This window comes from Danio rerio, chromosome 12 (assembly GCF_052040795.2).
Source record: "Danio rerio strain M-AB ecotype USA chromosome 12, GRCz13ab, whole genome shotgun sequence".
NCBI lineage: Eukaryota > Metazoa > Chordata > Actinopteri > Cypriniformes > Danionidae > Danio > Danio rerio.
This window is the reverse complement of record NC_141032.1, coordinates 9278694-9299757: the sequence shown is the minus strand read 5'-3', so window position 1 is coordinate 9299757 and position 21064 is coordinate 9278694. Positions and strand designations below refer to the sequence as shown.

The 21064-nt window shown below is 36.6% G+C and overlaps 1 protein-coding gene and 1 long non-coding RNA gene across 24 annotated transcripts in view; one reads left to right on the top strand and one right to left on the bottom strand.

The window, feature by feature from the left end:
* The window catches only part of LOC147834393 (uncharacterized), a 529770-nt gene that overhangs the window by 241237 nt on the left and 267469 nt on the right, over positions 1-21064 (bottom strand). The gene's annotated exons all lie outside the window — the stretch shown is intronic.
* jmjd1cb (jumonji domain containing 1Cb) overlaps positions 1-21064 on the top strand; it is a 231102-nt gene that overhangs the window by 107814 nt on the left and 102224 nt on the right. For 6 of the 21 annotated variants that reach the window (XM_087275863.1, XM_087275857.1, XM_087275854.1 and 3 more), the window contains exon 1: positions 1916-2099. The exons of 12 other annotated variants lie outside the window; for them this stretch is intronic. The gene's annotated coding sequence lies outside the window, so the exon portion shown is untranslated. Of the gene's footprint in view, positions 1-1748; positions 2100-21064 lie in introns of those variants that run through there. 3 more of the 21 variants (XM_087275838.1, XM_087275845.1, XM_087275850.1) reach the window with 2 other exon arrangements.

Below are 21064 nucleotides of genomic sequence, written 5' to 3'. Positions count from 1 at the left end.
ATAAAGTATACTGTAACTCATCATTTAAAAAAATAGTAATGGAGTATTTTTATGAGGCTACTGTTTTAGTCTTCAAAATTGCAGGTTTAATTTAATGTTGCTTGATATTTAATCAGTCCTAAAGAATATTTTTAAATGTCTTGAATTGTAAAATTTGTTTAATTGTAATAATGCCACCAACAACAACAACAACTAACAATTAATAATAATACTATTATTATTTAACAGCCTTCTGTATTCCTGCATTTTGTTTATAACATGTATTTTTTAAATGAATGCTATGGTATGCTGATCATCCACATCATATTTTTGTGTTCACATCATTTCAAAATAAGATGAAATAAACACAACAAACAACAAAACTGTTTATTGAGATTCAAACATAATTTCAAAAAATATAGTCTTAGGTTCAATCCCAATTATATTTTTGTACCACTACCCCTTCCCTTTTCCCCTTGGCCCTTACACCACTGCAGCATCTGCACACGTCATCATCTGTCCTTGTGAGCTCTTGCTTCATATGAGATCAGACGATGGCGACTGCTGTAGTAATTCCAGTTGTGTTATTGATTGGTATTTATCTTCAGGAAATCACTGAAGGCATATTTTATGTTATCATAACGATCTAATGTGACAATAAGATCTTAACTATACTGTGTATTTACACAGTGGCCATATTCATCTATGTAAACAAACAAAAACAGCACTAACATTATATCAGACACTGTAAAAAGTTCATTCTTGGCCAGACTTTTCTGACAGGGTAATGGAGTGTCATCAAGAATGTTGTGGGACTGCTGTACAGGAGCTATGATTATGGATTATAGATCTCGAAATTTTGCGGTTTTTATTTTAGCTGATTTTTTAAAAAGCATGACGGTAAAACACGAATGGAGTTATGAATATATTAAAACGTGCTTGTTTGTTGTAAAAATTTGTGGATCTACTTAGATCCGGGTGTAATTATCTGCCATTGTGACTGGTGTATTCTGGGTAATTTTCTTTCCCCTTGGTTTCGAGTGTGGTCCTGAAAAATCTTCAATCGAAGATTGGTATTCACCCCTTCCCCTTAGCCTTACGCCTTCAAGCTAAAGAGAATTGAGACACCCCTTCCCCTTCACGGGAACGCGCAAAACGAGGGGTAGGGGTAAGGAGAAGGGCTAAGGGGTAAAATTGCGATTGGGATCTCTTCTGCTCTAAATTTCAACATATTCTGTATGTGTTTTCAATAGTCTAGCGCAGGGGTTCTCAATCTCAATCCTGGAGGTCCGGTGTCCTGCAGATTTTAGCTCCAAGTCCAAACACACACCTGGGGTAGCTAATCAAGCTCTTACTAGGCTTTCACATCCTTGCAGGTGTGTTGAGGCAAAGTGGAGCTAAAATCTGCAGGACACCAGAGTTTCACAACACCTGTTCTAGTGTGTAAGAAATCAAACAAATCATAATTTTTATTTTTGGAAAATGGCAAGCTGCGAATACAATTTTCCAGCAGCAGAAACATTATGCTAAATATATCTTGTTATAACCCAAAATAAAGCCAACAACAGGAAAGTGAGTAAACAATGACATAAATATATACTTTATAAGTGAACTCTTCCTCCACACACAAGGCTTCATTTAGCTCTATTGTAGTTGGAACTTTAAGTGTTTCTTTTTATTGTGTGGTTGTAAAGATAAAGCACATTCGAAGCTTATCAGCTGAGGTCGCAGTTACTAGAGTTCAGCGCCCGTACTATTTCTACACGGGCATGCGGTCAGGCGATACGCATGTTCTTAAGTCAGTTCAGTGCTGAGCAGGTGTTTGGGTCAGCCTTAGATCAAGGCCACTCTGCACTGTTGTGGCTCCCTATTATGCAAGTGGATGCTGGTGATGTAACCAGCGATATTACATCACAACTTCCTTGTTCTTTCATCTAACGAAGCGGAACTGTGCCGTCCAGACACACGCCTGGATATTACACAGCACAGGTTACTTCAGAGTTACAGATTTGAACTAGCGCTGGGCTCTGCCACCGCCACGCTGAGATCAGGAAATAAGAGAACCGCTGGTGGGAATCTGTGAGTCAGGATACTGCAAGATCGGTGCTCTTTTCAGCAAGGTGAGCCAATTTAAAGAGCGAGCCAGAGTGAGATTACATGTGAATTGTCATCGTAAACTCGTTTTCTTTCTGTAATGTGGCTCATTTCTGTGTGCAACTGGATATTCAAGGTAAACTGTGCAGGACATTTAAAGGTATAGTTCACTGTGCTGAACACAAATGCTGGTTGCTGGCACTCATCGAGTTCCAAAGTAGCAAAAAAATACAATAAGTCAACATTTTATATATAAATATCTTCTTTTTCATAGATTAGATTGGATTCAACTTTATTGTCATTACACATGTACAAGTACAAGGCAACGAAATGCTTAGGTCCTACCAGCAGTGCAATAGCAGCAAGTGCAGGATATATGTACAAGATATAAAGTGCAATTATTAAAAAACAATGGGAGATATTTACTGATGGATGTGTTATGAATATAATACACAGGTTGTATTAACTATGAACAGAGATTTACAATTGATAAATGTAGACCATTTCATTGTGGTCATGTCATTGGCCCATAAACATTTCCTGCTTGTTATCAAACTATTTCTAAACTGTAACAAGGCTATTTAATCATAACTTAATGTTAAAACAGCTCTCATAACAATATCAATATGTGGCTCTTTTTGGATTCTCGGATGTCATTGAAATGAAAAATGTGAAACAGGACATATGTTGGCTCCGTTGATTTGTTTACATCCCTCAATATGTCTATATGTACAGGTTGCTATTAATAATCAGAGGTGTGCAGAAAGATATGAACATAATTACAAATGAATATGCGCAGTGCATATGTACAATTCAAGATGAAGTTCTTTTGTGTTCAACAGAAGAAAAGAAACTCAAATTGGTTTTGAACAAGTGAAGGGTGCGTAAATGATGACAGAATTTTTGTCTTTTATGTGTTTTATGTTTCTAACTTTCTCTTTAATAATTAATGGATCTCATAGTGTATGTGGAAATGAAGCGAGCTTCTATGGCAGTGTAGAAACTTGTCTGTACGCAAATTATTTTTTCTGCTTGTTCAAACTACTTATTTAAAATGAGCTGAATCAACACAATTCTTGATTTTTTTGGGGAGGGGTGGCAGTTTATTTGTTTTATGTTCAATCCACTTAAACTTGTAAAAACAATTAAGTTAACTTAATCAGTTTGCCTTGGGACAACATGAAGCAAGTGTTTGTTACCAATGACTGTAGCTGTGTCTCATTTCAGAGGCTGCATCCTCCGAAGGATGTATTAGAAGCGCTGCGCCATCGTGGCGTGACTAAGGCTGTCTTATTTTTAAAAAAATCTAAGGCTCCTTCAAACTGAGCATCCTTCGTTTCCCAGGTAATGAAGGACACAACCGGTGGATCGTTTGCGGCCTTGAAAGTTCCAAAATTCATTGCGTGCTGATAATGGCAGGACGCTTTTAAAAGAAAACTCCGGAATAAATGTATGAATTAGGTTTATTTTATGTGGTTTCCCTCGGGTGCTCTGGTTTCCCCCACAGTCCAAAGACATGCGCTATAGGTAAATTGGCTAAATTGTTTGTAGTGTATGTGTGTAAATGAGTGTATCTGGATGTTTCCCAGTGATAGGTTGCAGCTGGAAGGGCATTCGCTGCATAAAACATTCTGGATAAGTTGGCGGTTCATTTCGCTGTGGCGACCTCGGATTAATAAAGGGTCTAAGCCAAAAAGAAAATGAACGAATGAATGAATCTGTATAAAAACGAATGTGAGGTACAGTCTGTCCTGTTAAACGCACATCACATGATAGCATTAACTACTCAAACACCCACAAACCTTTAAACAAAGAGTGATTGTCATTTCTCGAGGTGATTCACCATCAAGAACAAGTTGTGGATTACTGCAGAAGACCAGTGTGATCAGTCAAAGCATTATTCAGGGGGTGATAATGTGAAGAACGGCCTTAAATGAGGTCGGTGTCTTGATCTTGTTCCTTTCGAGTGCGCATTAGCTCGGGCAACCTGAAAAAATGGCGATTTTTGTTTGATATAGATGTTCAAAAACGAAACTTATGAGACGGTTGCTGTTTAATTTTATTGGTAGTGGCAAATATTTTATTGTAAGTTTGGCAAACAGTTTAGGAGAGTTTGATGTTTGCCCATTCAGACGAAATGCCCAAACATATTAACTGAGAGGCGTTTTAAAGATGGCCACAAAGTGACATCACTTACCTTAAAGGGACTTTGGTGTAACCCAGCATTTTTTACAGTGTGTGATATGCCCAAAATAATCAACATCTATTAAGAAAGTAAACAGTAAACTAAATTAAGTCGGTTTTGAATTCATGTTGACTTTAAAGACTTGGCTTAGATTCACTGCGATCTGAATAAACCAGAGGTAATGTAAACACAGAAAAAGACCAGTAAGTGCTGCAGCTGCATGCAAGCCTGTAAACAACTTGGCTTTTTTTGCGTTAGGGGTCGTTTATTTTGTCTCTCCGCCAGATATTACATCATACAAGTTGAAGCTGCTAGATCTATAGACCCAATCAAGGTCAAGGCCACCCCGCCGCTGCCCTCCTCCATGTTCATTTGATCAGACTGCAGTGCACCCAAACCACTGCGTCTCCAATCTGAAGACATGAATTAATACTGCCGGCCTGTGTTCAGAGAGAGAACGAGAGAGAGAGAGAGAGAGAGAGAGTGCCCGTCTTATAATAAATGTAATGCACGCTTGCCCTTCCTCTTTCTTTACAGATTTCTTTTTGGCCGCTTGCCTCCAGCTTCAGAAAAATGTTATTTGGCAGGCAGCTCTGTCCTCATTCTGAGGCTTTCATGTTAGAGCTGAGCTGCTTTGAGAGAGAGCGAGAGTGGAAAAACAAGCTGAAATCAATGAGACTTTCAAATTAAAGGGCTTATTTCTGTAGAAAAAAAAATAGCGTGTTGTGATTATCTTTTGTCTCATTTCGGTTTTAATGTGTGGAATAAAGTGTTTTCTTTTTAATAGACTACTTAAAGTCAACAAGAAATCCAAATGGGCTTTCTTTGTGACACGTTCCTGGTTCTGTTGTGTGCAAATCCATCACTGCAAAAGAACTATACTTGTCTGTCATTTTCCATCAATATTTCATCCATTTTATTTTATCTTTTGCTGTCGCCTCCATAGCTTGTTTTCAATCACGTGGTTCTGGTGATGCGTGAAATTCAGATGGAGGGCAGCAAGTAAAAAACTGAATGGGAGACATAGAGGAAAGTCTGTATTTTTGCGATTTATACCATATTTCGACAGAGATGTAAATAGAAAATAGCAACATATGTTGGGCATGTTTCTTATATCTTAAAGTGGGCCGAGTTTTCTACTGAACTAAAATGTATTTATCTGTCATCGAGGCGGTAGATACTGTATAAGCTATTACGCTATATGAAAAAATACTATAGTGTTTGGAAGCATAGATAATTACTTGAATTAAACTGTCATGGTAATTTTATAATGTGGTACGACACAACTGTAGTAATAAACAAATTATTCAATAGGCTTCAGTTTTCTACACTATAATTATACCCTATCACAATGCACCACAGTTTACACTAACATTAAAGTATTCATTACTGTTTATCAGTTTACCATGCTGCAGTATTCTGGAGCAGCCATTAACAAAGAGTTGTACACATTATACACTTAGCTAAATGGTTTAAAAACATGTTAATTATGAATTACCATAGCTTTTCCCCATGCTGATATCTTCCAGACATCACGAAATAACAGATAAAAGCATACAAAAGTGTTTATGCGTAGTCTACATTATTCAACCCGGGCTCATTGTGGAAACGTAGCCCCGCGGACGTTTCTGCGGACTGCAAAATACGTCCCGGGAGGTACGTATTCGAGCAGTTTTTGTTTTCGCGGATCCGAGAGAGGCCACTGTGCGCGTTTTTTTGCGTCTTGAGCGCCTCTCGGGAGCGCGCGCCGTTCGCGCCTGCACTGTTCTCGCGTGAAAAGCCGCCGGAAGCCGCTGTGGAGCAACTATCCGTCCGACTGGCTGGCTGAACGACCAAACGATTGACCTGGCGGCCGGCTGATCGGCTGACTCGGCCGCCCTCCTCTTCCTCCTCCTCCTCCTCCTTCCCTAAACCCAAGCGACGGTTTGCAAAAGCCGTCCAGAAAAAAAAAAAAGCAAAAGCCCTCGTCTTTGATTTCGACCGCGCTTTCGGATCCCGCTGCTTTCTCGCCCTTATTTTTCGGATTCTGTTTTTCATCTTACCTGATTTCTGGAACCGCTCTTCCCTGGACTCAATCCCGGTCATCACCGCGGCCGACTCCTCCTCCTCCGGGCCTCCGCTCCGCCGACGTAACGCTGCAAGCTAAGCGGACAAACTGGTAGCAGCGGGAAAGCCCTCCACTCTGAGGCGAGCCGTCGGCCGGCGAGCGTGAATAGGAGGAGCGGAGCGGCGCCACACCGCCCAGCAGCGTTCGCTCGAAAAAAACTAAAATCTAAAAACTAAATCGCGGTCTCCAGAAACGTCAACGGGGCTACGTTTCCAGAATGAGCTTGGGTTGACATTATTATTTAATTTTTCTTGGTTATTTGTGAAAAGTGCTCCATAAGAATTATAACCGTCTAGTTTTGCTCGCATGATTCGCGTTTCTTTTTGTTTGGTCAATGAATGTTTACCATCAGCAAACATACACCGCTACCGCAAATATAGATGTTAACATTTTTTCTACCGAAACAACATTAAAGACACGGATTAATACAAAACAAGAGAGAGATTTTATTACAGCAATTACATGGCAGGGTACGTTATTTATATTCTCCTGGATTTTGTATAAGTGTGGTGGTGTTTGTATCTGATTTTTATATATCACATTAACATATTTATACCATAGCCAAGCCTGTATATAATCTTTATTAGTGCTGTCAAATGTATTATCACGTTGAAAAAAGTTTGTACACATGGATGTATTGAATGAATGTTTATTACATGCCGCCTTTTCTTCTGTTTTTCAGCCAGTTTCTTGAACTTTCCCCTCTTTATGATCAAAAACTTTTGGAAGTTTATAAAAGCTGTTCGGCATTTCTTATTTTGGCAAATTTAAACAATTATAAACAACATAAAACAGACATATTTTGATGTTCTTTTAGGGATTCCTATGTGGAAGAATCACTTCCTGCCTTCCATCTGAATTTCTCACGTCGTCAATGATGTAATGTAAAAAACAACCTATAGCCTGATATCTTCTTAAGTATTTTTATTTTTTTATTTTTTGGAAACTCGCATTTAGGCTTTGTGTAATGTCCAATTTGGCTTTTTATTTCACTCATGTTTGATAAAATCAAGTCCTGTCTTACATTTGTGTTTTTGTCAAATCTCCTCTTTCGCTTCTTTTATTGTTTTATACGCTGTTAACATCATATTCATTCAAAGTCTACGTCTTTTACATCACATAGCTGCAAACTGCATTCACAGCTCATTTCATTTAAGTAATGAGATATAATTCCTATTTCATGCCAGAATCAAGCTTGACTTGAAAGCAAGTTTGCTGACACAATGTTTAGATAGCTTCATATTCTGTAAGTCAAATCAAATTTTGGAGAAGGTTTACTAATTAAACAGTCTGATCATGGCCTTAGATTCTGAAATATGAAGCAGCACTCTTTACCTGATTTCATATTTGATTTGTTTTTATGTTTGTATCCAAATCCAAGCCCTAAATGTCTTCTCTAAGGCATTGGTTTATGTTGTCTTACGCAACAAGAGATGCGCCGAAAATCTAAAACGCTTTGGGAACGCAGAACAGATGTTTTCATCTGCCTGAAGAATTATATTTCTGTGCAGAGATGGTGCCCTGAAAATATCTTGTTCTCAGAATGCACTCACTGCGGTAGCTGTGTATTATTTATAGCTTTACTTTTCGTTTTTTCCGTGTGACCTCATTTTCGGCGGGAGGAGGTTGGGGATGATGGGTTTGACAGCGACCGCAGCACGAGAGAGAGAGAGAGAGAGAGAGAGCAGTACAGACACAGCCTTTTCCTCAGCCAATGGGAGAAAAACTAAATTGTGAAGCGACTGAAAGCACGGCCTGGCTTCTGTCCTTTCTGCAGGAGTTTGTTATTCAGAACACCAGAGTCTTTTATTCCCAGTTGACTGAAGCACAGTAAAAAGGGTGATCTGTATGGTTTTGGAAAAAACAATAATGTGAAAAATGTAAAATTGTCAAGGATTTTTCTTAGAAGCTTAATAACTCTTGCACAATGGACAGTTAGAGCAGTTGTAAACAGGGCAGTTCAAAGTTCAATTCCAAGCATACCAGCGAATGAAAACAAACAAAGAAACTAACGTCCAGGGGTCTGTTTTATAACATTTTTGTAGAAACCATCCTAAAAGTGAATGTGCACCAGATGTATATTTACACTACCTGACGAAAGTCTTGCCGTCTATGCAAGTTTTAGGAACAACACATAATAACTTGACTTCTAGTGGATCATTTGGTACCAGAAGTGGCTAATATGAAAGGGAAAGGCCTCTAGATTACGCTTATTTTACCAAAATAAAATATGATCATGCCTTGATTTTTTAATTATTAAATTAGGACAGTAAGGTCTGACTTTGCTTAGACAAAAGTCTTGTCACTAAACAGAAATAATGTACAGTATAGAATAAAAAGTCAGTGTGCAGTGGAAAAAGAATTAATATTGTGTTTGACCCCCATGAGCTTGGAGGACTGCATCCATACATCTCTGCAATGACTCAAATCACTTATTAATAAAGTCATCTGGCAAAGAAAACGTTCTTGCAGGACTCCCAGAGTTCATCAAGATTATTTGGATTCATCTTCAATGTCTTTTCCGTCTTACCCTAGACATGCTCAATAATGTTAATTTCTGTTGACTGGGCTGGCCAATCCTGAAGCACCTTGACCTTCTTTGCTTTCGGGAACTTTGATGTGGAGGCTGAAGAATGAGATGGAGCGCTATCCTGCTGAAGAATTTGCCCTCACTTGTGGTTTGTAATGTAATGGGCAGCTTGATTGGCATGACATTGTGTACAGTAATGCCAAAGCATTTTAGATATGTATAAAATAGCCTTATATATCAACAATATATGTCAAATGAGAAATAAATTATATCAATAAAAGAAAAAACAGACAATATCTTAAGTGTAAGTGTAGATTATTGAAATAAGGCAATTTAGTAGATTTCTAGATTTCTAATGGTGTACAAATATTTTGCAGTCAGTTTAGATGTCATTTCATGTCCTAGTATATAATAAAGTTTTTCTGAGTTGTTTATTTAAAGAATGAATTACTTAATGTTTCTCTCGCTCTCACAGCTGTTAGCTGCGAAGCCAAACGAAAGTAGGTTTAAATAAAAAGTTATTGTAAAAACGCATAAAATTAACGACAACTATTCGAAAGCGAAAGCCAAATAGTGGACATTAGGAGATTTAGAAAACCCGACCATGTTTATTTAAGTTCCAAAAAGGCGCGTCTCTGTGGGTCTGCATTGCATGTGACTGTCCTTGGGAGTGTTGACAATTCTTGTGCTCACAGAACCAGCAGTAGCCTATGAAATCACAGATATTTGGTTCTCGGTGGATATAAAAAAGTGTAAAAGGATGATAAAAAAAGTAAAAAGTGCCACCAAATATACTTGGGTGGCTGTTAATATACCTAAGCGGCCCGCCAAAGCAAAGTCTATGTGTGGGAAACACTATGTATAAATATGTATACCAGAAGTGGCATACGCACGTTAATAAATGCATCATACTGTGATTGAGTATGGGTGGTCTATGAATGTGCCATCCTCACTGAAATCTGAAACACACTGTCATTTACACTGCAAAACAAGTGATGCAACAAACCCAGAATGCTTCTGCTGTAATCTACGATGCTCGTCTCAGGCTAGTTTGTGGCACTGCTAGCTTAAAGTATAGACCGTATATAGTGTTAAAAAGAGGTTGCAGCTTGCCAAGAATAGAAATGTGCTTTTTGAAATATTCATGTAATAAACTGCTCCGAGTCTGGGAAGAGGAAAAAACTGGCCGTTCTTTGGGGCCAGCATTCCCTCAGGAAGTTTGTTGGGCTGCGATTGTACACTCAGCGAAACCCTATCAGCACCGCAGCACTGCTGATAATAAAACTGTCATTTGCATATTCCAGCTGGCTTTGATTTTAAAGCCACAGTTCTCTCCCTCTCTCTCTCTCTTTTTCTCTGGTGCCGGAGTGCTTCTCTTTCCTTTAAATCTAGTGTTATGAGTGGGATTTGAATAATTAGCAAAGGAATTTTTGAAGCTTAATTGCTTTAAAAATCCAGCTATCGATAAAACGAGCTGTTAATTGTTTGAATATTTCGTCGGCAGTCCTCCAAGGGCTCTTTGACAATAGTTGATGATATAATTATCCATCACAGTTTGTCGAAAGATTGTCCGTAGCCTGAGGCCCTCAGGAGATCTCTGCCTCTACCCAAGACATTCACACTTTACCGAAAATCGGAGCTGCGTTTAATGGATTTAAACCATCTTTACAAATTGCGTAAAATGTGAACAGGAACGGAATTTTGTGTGGAAGTACAGCTGGGTGACTTAAAGAATGCTTGGTGTACAGCTTTTAAAAGCCGTCTGGATATTTTAGTTAAAATCCTAGAAGTTCGGGACACCCCCGTTCACATTAGAGCCATCCATAATGCTTCACTGACTCTCACAAAGGAGCCGCTATTTTTACAAGCCCAGCTTGAAAGAACACACACACAAATTGATATCATGAGGCTAGGCGACCACAATCTCTCTTTTATCTGTCCAATCCCTGTGAGCAACAAGTGGGCCTGTTGACAGGGAAACAAAGGGACAACTGTCTGGCCCAAGTGTCTTCCTCTGAGCTCCAGAAAAGAGCTGCTGCTACCTTTAGAGAGTTTTTCTGGGAATAATCGGCTCTGTCGTCAGGGTTCAATAATGTATGCGTTAAGGGGCCTTGTACTCGTAGCTTCTTCATAATTCCTGGAATCTGTTTATGGCTGTTAGGATATTTGTTGCATCAATTTAATTTTATGAAACACTCTCAGAAACACTCATTTGTACCTAAAGATTTCAAATTGGTGCCTCAAAGTTATATATTACTCCCTAATAAAAATAAACATTTGTATTATTTAGGTACTATTACTGTATGCACCCTCAAGGTATTAATATGGACCCTTTTGAAAAGGTACCAACCCAATGACAGCTCTTGTACCTTTATTTCTGAGAGTTCTCGCTGCCTTAAGTTTTTTTTTGGTTGAATCAAGTTAATTTTTCTAGTCATCTTGACTTACATCAATCAAACTGACTAAAATATGAAGTTAAAAAAGTGTTAAAACCTGATCAGCTTTTTAAAAATAAGTTAAATAACATCAAAATATTTGTTGTTGTTAAGACATACACACCCACCACGTTAACGAGCTACAACTCCCAGGATGCAGTCGCATACACCGGTTCCTGATTCCCACTAATTACACACACACACAGCTGATAACTCATCATGGAGTGATATCCTGGACTATTTATACACCGCACTTGCACAAACACAGTGCTGAGTCTTGTTAACCTGTAACATCATGAAGCAGTTTTCTTTTGTCTAGTCTTTCCGTGCCTGTTGACCCTTGCCTTGTGTATTGTTCATGCCGTTAGCCGCCTGTACCAATCTCTTTGCCTGAGACTAATCTTCTGGATTACCCTGTATGTACCCATTTGCTTTTTTTTATTGATCAATGCCCAACTGATTTTTATGTAAATAAAGATGCTGCATATTGATCCCCAACTCTGTTGCCAGAACCGAATTTGTGACAGTTTTCTTGACTTTCTCAATTGTACCTGACCTAGCAACCACCGTCTAGAAACGCTTCTAAAATGCCTGATGCTTTGAATCGCTTTAGTCATGTGACCAGGGTGCTTTGAATCATTTTAGTGATGTGACTTGGTGTTTTGGATCATTCTTCAGGGCAGTATTTCGAAACACTTGCACCTCGGGATGGCGTCAGCCATCACTAAAAATAATAAGGAAATCTCTGAAATAATGATCCATTGTTAGCGATTAGCCGATTATTGATATACTTATGTAAAAAATCTTTTTATTTCATAAATTTGTTATATAACTATGTACAATAACCGTTATACTTCTTGACCCCCATGGATTTTGTTGCTGTATAGATTTGAAGCACCTTTAAGCTTAGTGTTTGACTAATTTCGTGTAGTCATATGATTGAATGAGTTATTCACAGTTTGCGCTATTACAGTTCATGCATTTATGAAAATAAATGTTCTAAATATATTTCATACCACAGTTAGTAATATATATCTACATAACACAATTAAAACAACTGGATTAAACCAAGGGCTGAAACTGAAGTGGTATTTTGTTCATTTAACTTTGTTTTTTATGTTTTTGGGCCTTTGTGAGAATATTGACATTAGTAGATTGAATTTTAGAAGATAAATCTACATCTAAAAAATGTAAATCAATGTAATCCTATAGCGATACAGTTCTTTTTTTCCCATGCTGGACTAGATCAGTATGGATGCCGCATCATTCAGATAGCTTCAGTTAATTGTGCTTGCTTTTGGAGTCAGACTTAATCTATTTCCCCTTCAGAAGTGTCCAATAGCGAGAGTTTCCACCATAGATGCGTGTCATTTGGAAGTCATTTCTTGTCATATAAATGTTTGGACTTGAGTGATGTCATCTTATTTAAGCGCACATCATTTTAAAGCGATTTCTCAGCCGTGCCATTCACGTCTTTGTGTAAAGCTTTTTAATGAGGAACAAATCTCCGAGGCCAATCAGCAGATGTGGAGCGTGTGAATTGTGTAATAAGTCACAAGTGTCACAGCAGCAGTGAGTGTGTTAGTGTCTTTGTGTCTTATTTTAGAAGCAGCGCACGGTGACAGACTGAGATGGCTGATTGGCGGTTATTTGTGCCTATATCTTCTCGGCAACTATTTGAGAGGGATTTTATGTGTGTCCTGCAGTCTCTACTGTGCATTTGGTGACAAGCGTTTGACAAGCTCCTTTAAAAAGCCCCAAAACACCGCAGGATGCACCAAATCCATGCTGATTATGTAACACTATTCAAGCTCATGCACTCATAATTGATGTTCATGAAGTGAATTTGTTCTCAGTGCCTCTTTAATCGTGTTCTGTGTTTAATTGACCATGCTCATATGTGGGTTCTGTTTTTTATAAGGGGGTAAACTCATTTATGTTTCAAGACATGTTCTGATATCACTTTTTTCCTTTCTGATAGCAATACCAATATTATTGAGATACCTGGGAGGTATTGGCCAATACCAAATACTAATCCAATACCTGGGTGTATATCTGTATGCTGTATACAACTAGTCTTTATGAATTGAATGGTTGTTTGAAATAGTTGAATAGTTATTTTATTATACAGTGCGCTTCAGACTTGTTCCATAATAAATAATGAACATACATACAGTGAACTAAAGTATTTTTATTTTCTGTTATACATGCATACCAACTACAGTGGTCCCTCGCTAAAATAGGGTTCACTTTTCGCATCCTCGCAGTTTTGCAGATTTTTCTTTATAGACCATTGTTAATCAATCTTCTCTGTGTCTCCTGTACAGTACAGAATGCGTTCAGCTTGCCAAATTAATATAAATCTTTGATCGCTAACAGTGTGACTTTCAATAGGAATGCAAAAAGGGTTGTAACTGTCCGCAGCAAGACCATCATAAAGGGGGTGACACACTGGATGCGCCACGCCACGCAGCGCCATGCACTTTAGAATTGTAAGCAGGTTTATATCAAGGTACGAAGTTAGCGGCTGTCTGCGGTGCCCAATTATGACTCAAGACGCTGTTAATATTTTTGTCTCACCACAGAGCGCCATCTGAATAATTTCATTTTTAATAACATGCGAATATGCGCCTCCTGTGTGCGTTACTTCCAGCTGTCATGCGCACGGCGCATCTGGTGTGCGACCCCTGTAAAGATGGAGTGTGCTTTAGTTTTGTGGATCAGTGAATGGAGGAAAACAAACATTACGCTGGATGCCAACATAATCCGGACAAAAGCTAAAAAGCTTTATGAACCTTTTTGCGCCTGACAAAAGGTTTTGATCTTTCATTCTATTATACTGAACTTATTTTTCTTCAAAAGTTTAAACTTTGAGAGTGTTTAAACAGGAGAGCAGTGAGTAGTTTTACAGCCTTAAAACATCTGTAATAATTGTAAAAAAATAAAGCTGACTACTTTGCGGATTTCTCCTATTGCGGATTATTTTTATAGCGTAACTCCTGAGAATAATGAGGGACCAATATAAAAATAATATGTAATGTCTTTTTAATGTAAAACTGAAATTGAAACTTCAAATGCAGCCAAAAATCTAATACTGTAAACTCAAAAGGTGTTTTAATTTTACAGTATGACTGTATTAAAATGTATTAAGGGAAAAAAAAAAGATATGTGTGTGTGTATGTGTAAAGTCAAGCCCGAAATTATTCATAACCCTGGCAAAATCTTTCTTAGTTATTTTTATTCAACCAGCAAGTTTTTTGGACTGGAAATGACATAGGCTTCTCCAAAAAGATAATAAGACAATGTTCAGAAGATATTTCTCAGGTTTTATTTGCATTTGAACATAAGTGCAATGTCCAAAATGATTCATACTCTTGTCAATAATCATTATAAAAACCTTTATTGGCTTTTACAGCAATCAAATGTTTCATGTAACTGCTGACCAGCTTTTGGCAGGTCTCCTTTGGCATTTTTACCCCTTCATCTTTAACAATGAGCTCTAACTCTTTCAGGTTGAGGGGTTTTCTTGTCTGATCTTCATCGGATTTAAGTCAGGACTCTGGCTGGGCCACTGCAAAACGTTGAAGTGTTTGTCTGCTAACCATGTCTTGACCACTTTTGTTGTGTGTTTTATAAGAAAATAATCTCTTTAGAACTTTTTTAAAATCTATAACCAATTTTGTTCAATATAAGGCATTTCAACATTTAAACAAAAATTTACAGTAACTTAAATAATAAACTATAAACTCAGTTATTTTGTCTGTTATCTTTGTCGCTTATTGACTGTCACTTCCAAACTTTGCAACACAGCACAATTAATTTCTAGTTTACATTGTTAGACAAAGCTGGCAGCCAGTGGGCGTACTTTTATGTGTCCATTAAAAGGAAATTGCAACAGATCATTTCAAGTACTCGCTGATACTGATGCCAGCATTTTTGTGGTATTGGTGGCATCTCCAATACCAGTATCCGAATCGGAACAACCCTTAACAATTGTCGGTTTGGTTTGTTCTGCTGGGCTGTTTAGTTGTACATTGCTGAAAATATCATTTGTTCATTTGCTTAATTTCAGATGACCCACTGTCAGTAGCAGAGTTGAGTGTCTTGCTGAGCAATTTAGTTAGCTGTCGAAATACATGGTGTCTATTCATTATTGCATTATTATATTACAAGAGCCAGGGTTTTATCTCATTACATTCAAATCTGCACAGCTTGGTGTTGCTTTTTGTGTGGCAGGGCTGAGTAGCAGTATACAAAGCTGGACAGATACACTCTAACATGATGTTCTTTAATGCTTTGAATTATTTGTTTATTTGGCAATATGGATATTTGGGATTAAGTGTTTTATACAAAAGTGATGCACAGTGTTTTAGGTCTAGTGTGGACACACGTGGCCTGCATTGCATTGACACGGTCATTTGCTTTTGGTGACGCTTGTGTAATTTGTGTTGTCATTTGCAGTGCTGGTAAAGGAGAGAGAGAGAGAGAAAGAGAGAGAGAGAGAGAGGGCGAAAGACGAGAACAAAGTCCTATTGATAGTCAGATGAATGTCACATATATCTCACACACCAACCAAAGCTGCCAGTGTGATCCCTTTCAGTTCAGACTCTTCTTGCTCTCAAACGTAAAAAAAATATCATCCAGTTTGAGTACACTATGGATTAGATTTGACATGTTAATGATAGGGCAACCGTTTTCCGTATAGAGTTGAAGTCAGAAGCATAAGCCAACCCCCTGTTTAACGGAAAGAAGTTTTTTAATAACACATTTCTAAACATAATAGTTTTAATAACTTATTATTATTATTATTATTATTATTTTAATTAGTTTTAGTCCTTTTCACCTTTAATAACAGGACAGTGAAATTTACAGACAGGAAAGTATAGGGAGCAGAGAGAGAGGAAGGATCGGCAAAGGACCTCAAGCCGGGAATCGAACTCGGGTCGCCGCGAGTACCTGGGTGCTACTGCTATATGTCGACGCACTAACCACTAGGCTATCAGCGCCGACCGACTTATTTTAATAACTGTTTTCTTTTATCTTTTCCATGATGACAGTAAATAATCTTTTACTAGACATTTTAGGGATACTACTGTAGTATTCAGCTTAGAGTGACATTTAAAGGCTTAACTTGGTTAATTAGACAAGTTAGGCTAATTAGGCAGGTCATTGTATCACAACGGTTTGTTCTGTTGACAACCAAAAAATAATATTGCTTGAGGGGGCTAATAATATTGACCTTTAAATGGTTTTAAAAAATTTAAAACTGATTTTATTCTAGCCAAAATAAAAAAAAAAAAAAGATTTTCTCCAGAAGAAAAAAATGTTATAGGAAGCACAAAAAATTTGCTTAAAAATCGTTGGGGAAATATTTGAAAATAATGCTTGTTTAATTTTGACTTAAACTGTAAATGGAAATATTATTTACCCAATAAGCTTGAAATTCTTTTTATGAATTTATAAAGTAAATGATCATATAGTGTACTAAGTGTATTTACAGATGTATTTTTCCTATACATTACAGCATGTTCTTATTTTTAAACAAATACTAATGACTACCATGATTTACTCAAGTGATAAATTGCATCTGAAAAGGTGTGAACCAAATTTAACACAAGTCATCCTTAATTACAATTAAAAATATCTTATAAGGGGGTTGACAATATGCCTAAGAAACTTGTCAGGTATAGGAACATGAATCACTGTCATTAAAGGGATAGTTCAACCAAAAAAGGACTATTTACTCACCGTTTTCTTTTCCTCATGTTGTTCCAACTCTTAATGTGTTTCATTTTTCCACTGAACACAAATGTCGGAAACAGCTAGTCATCAACATCTGTAGTTGGATAAAAAATACTATGGAAGTCAATGACTACCGGTTCCCAGCTTTTTTTTTAAGCACAAGAGTAGGGTGAGTAAATTATTCCAGAATTTTACATTTTGCATGAATTTTCCCTTTCACTTCTAATAATGATTTTTTCAAATGTTTTGCCACTTTCCTTCAAACCATAAAGTTTTACCTAATATTGAATAATATTTATTTAAAGGTAAGGTGCTGGTTAGAATAATTGTTGTCATTTTTTACTGTAACACTGAATCACCATGGAACATTATTTAACCCAGATGATATGTTCACAAATGTGATTAAAATTATTATGAACATCATACATCATTGTACGTTTTTACTTTAGTTTAATATGCTTTCTATGTATTGAAAATCACTTCTGTAAACTTAATTCAGCACAGACTCTAGAAACATTTCGTCTTTGTCCTATGTGTAAACGTGACATTTACCTAACGACATCATCAAGAGAAATATGAAAATTTTATAGATTGTAAAACTAAGGAAAGATTTTTACTAACAATTAAACATCCATCTTAAATTGAGGTAAATTTTTTTTTAATTATTATTATTATTATTACATATGTATATTATTACATTAATGCACAGAAAGTTTAGATTTTTAGATTATTATATTTGAATTAATTTTCAAATGACATACTTTGCTACACACACACATACATACAAGAATAAATCCCCAAAACAAAAACATACAAACTATTAAACAGATTGTAGCCTAAAAGCTGACATAAATTGAATTTGATGCAATCTTTAAGGCTATATATCTGCACAGCGGCTTCCTGTTTGTGCGAACAGCCTGGCATTCTCATAAGATCTGTGGTATTAATCCGAGGCGGTGGCAGATGGGGCCTGTGGTATTACAGCAGACCGCTGATGGGGGATTCCTGGGTCAAACAGTGAGCATGTCATGTGTCTGCCTCCATTACCAGAACAAGAGTTTGAGATATTATTAATAAACACGATAAACCACTTTGCAGATTACTGATAATGCGTATATCTGATTGCTATATTATTATTGTATCTTTATCATTTGTTAAAGGATGTTAGATACAGTTGATGTTGAAATTATTAAATTTGATTCTTTTTAAAAATATTTCCCATGTTATTTGTATGTGGGTCAATGATGTGACGCTCATTTAAAAAAAAAAAGCTCATTAAAAAAAGATTACAGCTTCAAAATAAATAAGCAAAGTGTTTGCATACATTCTCTATATTTTTGAGGACCAAGTCAATTTTTTTTCGTTTTAATCTATTTTAAGATAATGTTTAGGACATTATTGCAAGAATGTCAATGTGGTGTAACCAAATAAATGGTTCCAAATAGTTTTTCTTAATTAAAAAATGTGAAATTCTCATTTTTTTAATTCTAATTTTACATCAGACATATTTAATAGTAAACAAAGGTAAATATAGTACAATAGTTTTAAATATTATAATTAATTTGGGGACATATGTCTGTCAACTTAAATTCTTGAAGCTTGAAGATGGTGTAACCATGATTTATCGAGCCATTTTGTTAATATTGCGCAGAAGACAACGAGACATGAAATTGTATCACATGCACATCTACATACAAATGTTAGTAAATCCCTTTAAAATGTGAGATACTTTGACTTTTTAGGGTATGGTCAGGTATTTTTAGGTATGCATGTCAAATGGTAAGACCCCAGGAATGCACTGATAATTGCTCATTCTTATAAAAATAAGTATTTTCTTTAAAAATACATTTGAAATATTCCCACCAAGCCCGTGTGCTCACATAGATGTTGATAATAATGCCTGTCAAAATTGATTTTAAGTTGAAATGTCAAGCGGTGTAACTGGTTACACCACTTCACTCCTATTACAAACCTTTTTTGTTGGTGGTCAATTTGGTCAGATATCATTAGTTCATGATGCTGATTAAAAATGCAATATTAATTCATCTACAATATGGAACTATTTGTGTTCATAGTGCTTAATTATTTTTTATTTATGTATTTTTTTTGTTTGTTTGTTTGAGAAAGTGGCACTTAATTCACAACCTTACTATTCAAGCTCTGTAAACCTAGGATAAAATAATTATACTGCAAAACAATTTTTTAATGTTAAGTCAATAATATTAAATATAGATTTTTTTAAAATCTATAATCTAATTCACCTTTATTTGTATAGCGCTTTTACAATGTAGATTGTGTCAAAGCATACAGGACATACCGCTGTAATCCGATTTCTTTCCCAACTTGGCAGTTATCCTAATTAACCTAGTCAAGCCTTTAAATTGCGAACATGGGGAGAACATGCAAACTCCACACAGAAATACCAACTGACCCAGCTGATTCTCGAACTACCGTGATGCCCTTAGAATTCTTTTAATTAAAACTATTATATTTAAAAATGGATTGAAAAAATATCTCCATTAAGTATTTTTAATACAACACTTAAATATTATTAAAACTATTTTAATTTCCCAGGAAGGCTATTAATTTTGACTATATTAAAAGATAGTGAAGCTCAAAATCATTTAATACTTCAGCCAATGAAATGCTGCCGAGGCCTTTGTCAGCACAGGTTTGCTTAGTTGTCTCTCGGGCAGCTGGCAGACAGATTAAGAGGTTTGAAGTCTCTGCAGTAAAAGGGATATTCCTGGTCTCCAGACCTGATCCACACAAGCTGAAGATTACACTCTCTTATTGATCGGGAATCATATGAGCTTGCCGATTAAAATCTTCACCAGCGAAATCCTTCCCTTTTTGCCACTCTTCTGGGATGACGCATAATTGGCACTGTATTTCATCTTCATGACCTTAAAAGAAGAGATAAGGTATAGCGCTCGCTGGGGGTTTATGCCGGTGCATTTACCGGAACACTAATTGCACGAATGCGATCACAGCTGCCGAACTGCTACCTGACCCTATCAGAGCGGAGCAATTTGAACGGTTAAAGTTATTATGCAAAACAGGCAGAACAGAGAGAGAAGCGCTCGATTAAATGAAATGTCACAGTGTCTGGAGCTTCCATTTTGCATTAGAGAAAATAGGGAAAATTGCTAGCAAAAGCCCTAATGCGTCGAGTGAGGCTTTGTTCTTTTCTCTGCTACTTTTGTTTACGTTTGTACCTCTCAAAAGTTTTGTGTTGACAATTTTTTATATAGTTTTTTTTATTTTTTTTAATGTCTCTCATGCTCACCAACACTCCAAACTGAATGTTTGCTGTTTGTTCAAACTGTTTATTTAAAATGAGCTAAAACAACACAATTCTTGTTTTTTTGGGACAACTTAATTGTTTCATTAGATGCTGGGTTCTACACAAACGATTTGTGTTGGGACAACATGAAGGAATTAAGTTAACTCATTAGTTTTTTACAAATTTAATTGGATTGAATATTAAACAGTTAAGTTGTCCCTAAAGAAACATCAATAATTGTGTTGTGTTTCAGCTTTTGTTTAAACAAACAGCAAATGTCATTTTCTGATTAAAGGTTATATTTTTTGATCGTTATATTTTAATAACAATTTTGTTTTATTAGCTAATTGTATTTATATTATATACAGTTATATTATATTTGTTTGATAAAAGTGATATTTTAAAATCAAGTTTCAAACTGTTTCCTATTACAATATAAATTAATATATGCTCACCGGCCACTTTATTAGGTACACCATACTAGTACCGGTTGAACTCCCTTTTGCCCTCAGAACTGCCTTAATCCTTCATGGCACAGATTTAACAAGGCACTAGAAATATTCCTCTGAGATTTTGGTCCACATTGACATGATAGCATCACGCAGTTACTGCAGATTTGTCGGCTGAACATCCATGATGCGAATCTCCCATTCCACCACATCCCAAAGGTGCTCTATTTGATTGAGATCTGGTTACTGTGGAGGCC